The sequence below is a fragment of the Gigantopelta aegis genome, chromosome 10 (genome assembly GCF_016097555.1).
Source record: "Gigantopelta aegis isolate Gae_Host chromosome 10, Gae_host_genome, whole genome shotgun sequence".
NCBI classification, from domain to species: domain Eukaryota; kingdom Metazoa; phylum Mollusca; class Gastropoda; order Neomphalida; family Peltospiridae; genus Gigantopelta; species Gigantopelta aegis.
Window position 1 is genome coordinate 3,660,373 of NC_054708.1, and position 9,417 is coordinate 3,669,789.

The window sequence follows — 9,417 nt, forward strand, 5'->3', positions numbered from 1 at the left end:
GTGAGGATCAATCCACCCCTTCTTCGCCAAAAATACCAGGTATTGAAATTCATTGCCAGATGATGTTGTTGTTAACTTGGCTATAAACGACATGTAAAGGTTTCCATTTTATCGAACATTCCAGCTTTCCATTCTACACACAGTTGCTGGAATGAAGACTGGATTAAAGGATCTGCCATTAGGAGCTCAGAGCATTGATCTTCCCACACCCAGCAAATATACTGACACTGTCACAGCCTGTGAATGCGTGCGTACCCAAGAGTGCTTTGCAAACGGAACTCCCTAATATTATGGCTATTTTGTCAATGCCATTATACCTAACACTAGCTGTTGTTCCACATTTCAGATAGAGAGAAACTGTTATGTGTCTTGAAAGCGAGACACAGCACTAAAATGTCGGTGTCATCTTGGACTATCACAACTGCCTGTAGAATTTTGGCGTCTGCTTTTCCTTGACTTGACTGTAGTTCAGGAACAAGCACACAGCCAGCTTCTGTGATTTGATTTGATGATCACATGTGACATAGTGTTTTACCATTCAACTTGCTGGCATTTTCTGTTTGGATCCAGTCACTAGTAATGAAGGTTGTTTTGTTTCGAGTGCTCACAAGAAACGTTCGCCACTGGACTACTGTTTGTCTGGATGTGATATTCTTGTATTGTAGGTCACCATTTTGACATCGCATTTGCCATTCTAAGTATTTGATAAAAGTATTCTGGTATACATCGAACACGATGTCAATGCGATTACTATTTGCAGCTGATGCTTTATGGAGTGCTTTGGACAAGATGGACGAGGACAGTCTGTTCTTTTATTTTATTCACCAGTAACAATCCATCAACTATGTAAGCTGAGTGTCTTGGTTTCTGCCGGTGCTGCATTCTTCTGCAGGGCCTTTGCCAGAACAGATACGCTGGTCTTGCGTAACATCCCATCAGCAGTAGCTAGAGACCAGGGAACAGGGCCAAGAGGATATTCTCTCATGCCAATATATCGTGTGTGTGTGTGTCATTAGGAGCAAGGCACCAAACACGCGTATTGTTGATTTGAGCATCATTGTCTGACCATTTGTCTTGATCTTTGTTCCTCTATTGGTATTGGTGAATATTTTTAACATAGCTTTTGGGAGAGGGTTATGGAAATTTACTAATGGAGGATCACTCTTAAGACTCTGTATTATGGGTGTTTCATGTAGCTCTTCTCCTAACATTTGATCCCTAGGTATGTCCTTTGGAGTTATAGTAGCATTAAAGATGTTTTGTAAATCAACTGATTCTTGAAAAGGATTCACAAAATCATCAATGGCACCCACGATTGATGCAACTGAGTGCTCGTCTATCTTTATACGCCGATTGCTCACTTCTGCCTTATAACGATTACTCTTGCTCAAGCCAAGCATATAACGGAATCTTCGGATATATCCACTCCTATATTTAGCAGTCAGGTAGTACTGACTTACTGGCCCTATTTTCAGACTGAAACGGCAGGTTCAGCATGGTGTTTTGGTGTCCTTAGTGGCAGTTTCTTCAAATATCTGATCAGCTGGTATTTTCCCACATGGATTTGACGGTCCTATCTGGACAGAGAATGCACCTTCGATAAAACTTTTGTGAACATCGGGATGATTGCTTGGTAGCTGAGACATCTCTGTATGATAAGCACTTAAATGACTTGCATAGTTCAATCTGTCGTAGGCAAAGCACCGTGGGATGAGTGGACGTACTGAAGCCATATTTAGGTTTCAATCACCTTCTCGCGATGCTCGTATCATTCACAGTACATTGTGACTTTTTCTCATACTATGTTCATGTAGCTAATCCAGAAGGCGAAGAGTGCCCCATTGGCCGTTCTCAGAAAATGCATATACTTTGAGAACTAATAGAGAAGATGATTCAGCTGTTGATTACCCATGGTATTTCTGAAGACATTTGGTGTTAGTTCATCATGGAGGTCTCTAATGACTTCTAGACCTACTCTAATTGTGGCAATGTGATCTTAATGATGTTCTAGCATCCATGGCATGAAACCTTTCCATGCCAAACGCAAGAGTCCATCAAATACATATCTGAAGGGTCCACAGGAATAATATACGATGTCACACTTTTGGTATTTTGAGATAATTGATTTTTATAGTAGTAATGAAATATTTATACCTAAACAAGCAATTTTTACCAACAACAGTTAATGACCTACTATAATTATACATTTTATTGCACTGGGTAACTGCGACCGTGACATCGTTGGTTCTTCCCGTGGACCCTTCATCTGTGTATTCTTAAACCTCATCCATAACAGCAGTACTGAACTCTGAGAAAGCATACCAGACCTCGTTGGTTCTTCCCGTGGACCCTTCATCTGTGTATTCTTAAACCTCATCCATAACAGCAGTACTGAACTCTGAGAAAGCATACCAGACCTTACTTTACAACATATTAATATATTTTTGGGTGGGTACTTTGTAAGCAAACTTGTCACCCCTATAATGTCTTTGCACATCATATCCACCCCCCCCCCCCAACCCCGTCTCACCCCTGGGAATACTTTATGCATGTCCCCTTAATATATTAATGCACACAATTGTTACCTTAAATAAGCAGGGAGGGATTTTGGGTGGGAACAGGGTGCAGTTGGTGCGAATTGCTGTTTGTTATTATTTTGGATGGGGGGGGGGGGGGTGTCATAGGGGCGTACAACACTTAAGCTACTATATTCAGCTTGCTATCAGGCAGAAATGAATTCCAGGGATGTATACCTTTCTAACGATACCAAAAACCTTGGTCAGCTTTCTGGTACCGGTTGACCCCATGGCCTGATGGACTAATACCACAGGCCAGCTTTCTACCACCGAGCTACATCCCGCCCAATGGTGTATACCGCTAACTCAAGTTCCATAAACAACAACGTTAACGCGAGTCGTGCAATAAGCGTTCGAGATAAGGGGAGGCGGGTGGGTAGGTGGATCCTCAAATTTGGGCAAAAACAATAGAAAAATTCGAGAACAATTAGCTAGCCTGAAGACTTTTCACCATGTATTTCCATCAATCTACCCACAATATTAGCTGTAATCCATATTAAAGTGCGTGACGATTCGTTTGCAACCCTATATAGCCGTTTGGCAGTGATGCTAATATGAATAAACGTTGTAATCCACATTCGTGCACTTTTGTTGAATTGGGGCAAAAATCGGCCTGCCCTCCTAAAATGTGAGCCGTACACCTATGGCCATGTTGTTACATACACCATTTCATTTAACATAACCACCATGGATTTAAACACTACACTTAAAGACTCTAGATAATAGAGTCTGAGACACTTACGTAATAACAACGCCATACATTTAAGGTTGAGTGGGTGAGTCTCATCGTGTATACCTGGCCCCGTGCTTATAAACCTTAAAGTCCAGACTTTAACGTCATGGCAACGCCATTCAAATATCATTACGTTAAAGTCTGGACTAAGTCTAGACTTTAAATTTTATAAGCACGGGCCCCGGTGCTCATAAAAGTTTTAGTCCAGACACAATCTCAAATGACGTCACACGCAATTTGTATGGCGTTGTCATGACATTAGTGTCTCAGACTCTATTAGTCTCAAGTCAAGACTAGAATAATACATTCGTGTCCGTTAGATACCATTTATCTTACAAATCCTTATTTTTTAACGTATCAAACTCCCTTTTTCTCATTAGATAAATTTTAAAACAACTCGTTGCGAGATAAATGGCATCTAACGGCCACTTATGTATTAGTTTCTACATGGATGTCCTGGATATAACTGCCACTTATGTATTAGTTTATATGTCCTGGATAGATAGTCCACGTCAGCGTGTTTGAACCGTAATTGATATAAGCACGAAAATAAGCATAAATAAACTGATAAATTGTTATATTTTATTCCTTTTGAAAAACAAATAATTAAATTTGTTACATTCATTACAACGTAACGTCATCCGATTGGTCCAGACGTAGCAACAGGAGTTTGTTCATTTTTCGATGAACGTAAAAACTACGTCGTCAGGGAACGTCATATGTGATGACGTTATTTTATATGGGCAAGTTGTCTTAATGAGCGTTATTGTTTATGGATAAAAAATAATTATAAATAAAGTATGACGTTTTAGTGTTATTATTAGCATGTATCATTCAAATTTAATTATAAGTATTGTCTGTTATTTCTTTTACGTTCATCTGGGTATGAACAAAAAAAAATCATCCGCAAACTTATGTGAGAACGGCTTCGCCGATTCACACAGTTTGCGGATGATTTTTTTTTGTTCATACCCCGATGAACGTAAAAGAAACAACAGACAATCCTTAAATGGATTAGGCACAAGGTTCGTTAGGCTACTTAGTAGACCTCCATAATATACAACACAACAATGACATATTTATGCAATTTAAAATATGTACAGGTCTGCTAAAAAAAAAAAAAAGTAGAAGATAAATGAAAAAAGAAGAAGAAACAAACAAGCCCCCTCCCCACAAAAACAAGGCATCACAATCTGATAACGTCTAGGCCATACAAAAAGGACCAAATAAACTATTAAGGGAAACGTTTTGCTTTACTTATATATTTATGTACATAAAAAATATGTCTTTATTGACTTTGTCACTTACAACACTTTTACCATTTAAAATTGTAAAATTGGCGTAAATCTCTGCAATGAATTCAAAGAAGACACATGATACAATTATTTTTCAAATGATTTCTACAACTACACGAGGAATCATTTACTACGTCCAACTCCATTTACGTCTGCCTTTAAATCACTACACCAGTGTCCAAATTTGGTAAGCAATGCATTTTCTATTCTACTGCCAAACAAACAGTGTGGTACAATGCAAGGGTTATTAAACATACAAACAACAGATTTTAAAGGCTAATAACACTATTCAAATATCATTGAAAATAACTTAATTAAAACACGCATGCACGCGCGCACACACACACACGATAAAATATATATAAATAATGTAGCTCTAGAAACGAAAAACAATAAACAAGACAAAGGCAGTTGAATGCACAAATGTTTGCTTTTAAAGCCTCACAACCCATTATAAATATAATTAAAAATAACAAATAAATGTAACAGCATCAGCAAAACACGGTAGTCGATAGTGATAGTTTATTTCCTAGGGTTCAACATAAAAGCCCTATAAAAAAAACAAAATAGTACACAATATTATGCTGGGTAATGAAAACGCTACTTTACTGTCATAAATAATATATGTACATTGCAGAATAATAAACAATGTTTTAGTTTGTAAAAATCAATATTGTAGTTTGTAACAATTAAAAAGGTTCAACATATGGTACATGAATGAACTTACGTCCATTGTGATTAACCTTATTTCATACATATAATATTGCATACATAATATAACATACACAAAAGAACATGCATATAATATATCCATTATAGTAATCTTTTGAACAATGTTATCATGTGTTTTCCACCTACCAGGTATATGGACCTGGGCTTCCAATAAGTCAAGACGGTCAATTCCGTTAGCAATATTCTTTCACCTGCATATTAAAAATACGTATCTTAAAATCAAATATCAAAACCATACTACAATACAATAAAAAAAAAACCGCAAGTACATTTGTTACAAAACCATGGTAATTCAAACCACCGTAAATGTCGTCTAAATGAAAACATTTCCTAACACAATCTAAAACCCCCAAAATGGTTATTAAAATACATACAGGTAAATAATGAAAATAGCGCATACCATAGATATTAAATAATTACAACCATGTTTTAGTTGATCGTTAAGGATAATCTACAGTAAACGTTAATACGTTCATACCAATACTAAATCTTATGTTGGAGTGCCAATTATGTAATTGTTTCTAATTCTCTGAAGAACGTGTCAATTGATATGTGTGTATATTATAAATTGTATGTAACAAAGTATGTGTGGAGAGGCGTTAATATAGGCTAACGGCCTGTTTGCCAATCCATTTCTTTTGTGAAATAAATATTGTTTAAACTATACTAAATCTAAATATATTATACAAAAACTCATACCATGAACTATAAAATACTATTAATTCAATCAAAACACACTAACCTGAACAACAACCCGATCCGCCAACACCCAATGATAAGTGACAACGTTTCCCCAACACATCCGTATTATTATTATTACTACTACTACTACTACTACTACTACTACTACTACTACTACTACTACTACTACTACTACTACTACTACTACTACTACTACTACTACTACTACTACTACTACAGTTATTATCAATTACTATCATATACAAGTAAATACATGTATTATGTATTATCATATGTTATTATTTCATTCTCCTGTGAACCATCTTGTCACGTTTATACTATTTATTATGTATGTTCCTCTAACGCCGTTGTGGAACGACCTGAGTGTAATAAAGTTCTGTTCTGTTCTGTCTAGTTATGTAACTTTACACTAAGGACAAATTTTTGCGCGTGCAATAAGCTGCAGTGCTACGTGTTCGTGCAGTTAGTGTTATCTATGCTGTGCGCTGTATATCGATTTTGTACCCGATAGTGCAATCAACAAAACGTATTTTCTAAATTTCTATTATACTTTAGTTGCGGTCAACATATTACTAAAACATTAAAGATAATAAAACTATGTACATACATAACCCTCCTCCAATACATTTTAGCTGCTGTTACAAATCTGGGTGAAATAAAAATCTGTTATTCGTCAAGATAATAAATAAATAAATAAATAATTTAATTTAATTTAAATAAACTTTAAGCAAAATAGACCTGTATAAAGTAGAAAATAAAGTATAATATGGACACACCAGCACAGAATCACACAAAAGAATATCACGCATACAAAAACGTTACACTCAAAACACGAACCTTATACCATGACTACACGTACATGTATTTGGAGGATGTTTCTACTTAAAAAGTCCAATTTTGCGGCAGACCGCCGTAAGGCCAGTCGTTTTTTATTAATAGGTTTACGGATCCGCCGAAGTTCATTAAAAAGTCCCGCTGAAAAAATAAAAATGCAAACCTACATTTTTTTATTTGTTTTTTTTACCGCCGTTCTGACCAAAAAAAAAAAAAAAAAAAAAAAAAAAAAAAATAATTCAAGGGCATTTTTCCCAAAATTATACTTGTCAAATCATATTCTGTCTTTTTTAAATTATTTATCCAGAAATACGTTGCGTTTTGACTTTGCCGCGTACTGTACGGGTGCACAGGTGGTTGCACTATACCTATTGCTGTTGCACTATTGCTGTTTTGTAGACTACAAAAAGGCTTTTGATTTTGTAAACAGACAAAATTTGTGGTATAAATTAATCCAACAGGGCATAGGAGGAAAATTGTTATCTCTTATAAGATCTTTATATGATAATGTTAAGTGCTGTGTAAAATATAATGACGTAGTTTCTGATTATTTCGTATGTAGAAACGGTCTATTACAGGGAGAAGTACTATCACCAATATTATTTTCCATGTACGTTAATGATTGTGAAATGCAATTTTTATCAGACAGTTGTCCATATGTTGAAATACAAACGTTAAATATATTCTTAATAATGTACGCTGATGATATGGTACTTTTCTCCGAAACTCCAGGCGGATTACAATCAATGTTAAATTCACTTGCAAATTACACCCAAAAATGGGATCTTACCGTCAATACAAATAAAACAAAAATAGTTGTCTTTAGAAATGGGGGTAAAGTAAGAAAGAACGAGAAATGGTCATATAATGGCCACCAATTAGAAGTTGTAGACGAATTTAATTACCTTGGATTATTACTTCGTTTCAATGGCAAATTTAATAGTACACAAAAAAGACTTGCTGAACAAGGACTCAAAGCCCAATATTGGATAACAAATATCTGTAGTAAGAATTTCTTTAATATTGAAACAATGTTAGCCGTGTTTGATACTTATGTCAATAGCGTTCTTAGTTACGGATCTGAAGTCTGGGGTTTTCACTCAGCTCACGATATTGAGAAAGTACATATACAATTTTGTAAAAAAGTATTGGGTGTGCATAAAAGAACATGCAATTATTTTGTTTATAACGAATTAGGGCGATATCCTTTAGCAATTATCAGAAAACTTAGAATTTTTAAATATTGGATAAAGCTTAGCAGTACCAGTAACTGTATCTTAAAAGCTATATATGAGGAAATGTATCAGTACGGAGATACCTGGTTAACGAACATTAAACAAGAACTAGATACGCTTGGGCTAAGTTATATGTGGGACTCGACCAATATCAATTCTAGTTTTTATGTCATAATAAAAGAACGAGTATATGATGTTTTTAAGCAAAATGCCTATAGTACAATAAGGACATCGCCAAAGGGATTGCTATATCAGCACTTATTATTAAATGGATTTACTTTACAAACCTACCTTACAAAACCAATAGAATCTCGCAATTTAAGACAAATAACAAAAATGAGAATTTGTGCACATAAATTAAATATTGAGTCTGGTAGGTATAAAAATATCGAAAGGGCACAAAGAATATGTACTTTATGTAACTGTAATGAGATTGAGGACGAATTTCATTTTATCCTTCAATGTCCAAGATACGAAACTTTAAGAAAGAAATTCATTAAAAAATACTACTTTAAGCATCCCAGTACTTTGAAATTAATACAACTCTTATCAACCGGAAACAATAAAGAGATAAACAACCTAGGAAAATATTTATTACAAGCAAACAGAACTAGGGATCAACTATTACTGGAAATAAACTAATATGTTCTCATTTTATCATTACCCTAGCCGCTGAGGATAACCTGTAAAATAACTTATCTTTATTCTGTTTTGTTTTTTCTATTATATATGTGTGTTTGTGTGTTTGGGTGTGTATTTGTGTCTGCGTGTGTGTGTGTGTGTGTGGGTATGTGTGTGTATATATGTATATATGTAAGTCACTCTCCACCATTGTTCCGCACTATTGTATATATTAATGTTTGTTCATTGTTATAATGCTGATAAGTTGAACAACTTAAAGCAATAAAAGAACTTGAACTTGACTATACCAATTAATTTCCGGCTGGGTCGAAGTTCGAGGTGCACCGAACTTTTGACAGAGAAGTTAACACCACAAGTCCTGTGATTGGTTATAAATGTGAGTGTGTTGGTTGTAAAAAAAATTAGTTTCATCTGGGCTAAAAATGTATGCAATTTTATTTGATGTAGTACCACCGTGTCAAGTAGCCTTGTGCTTGGAACATGTATGGGGTACCTGTAAAAAAAAGTACTAAAATTTTGTGCGAAACTAGGGGTGTTGCAGAAACATCTGGTTATACCAAAAATGAGCCATGAAAGGTACCATTTTCTGCAGTTAATACTTTGAGGTAGGGGTTGTAGTACTGATATTTATGGGTCACAGTTTGGTTGATATATTGCATATAGTGTTT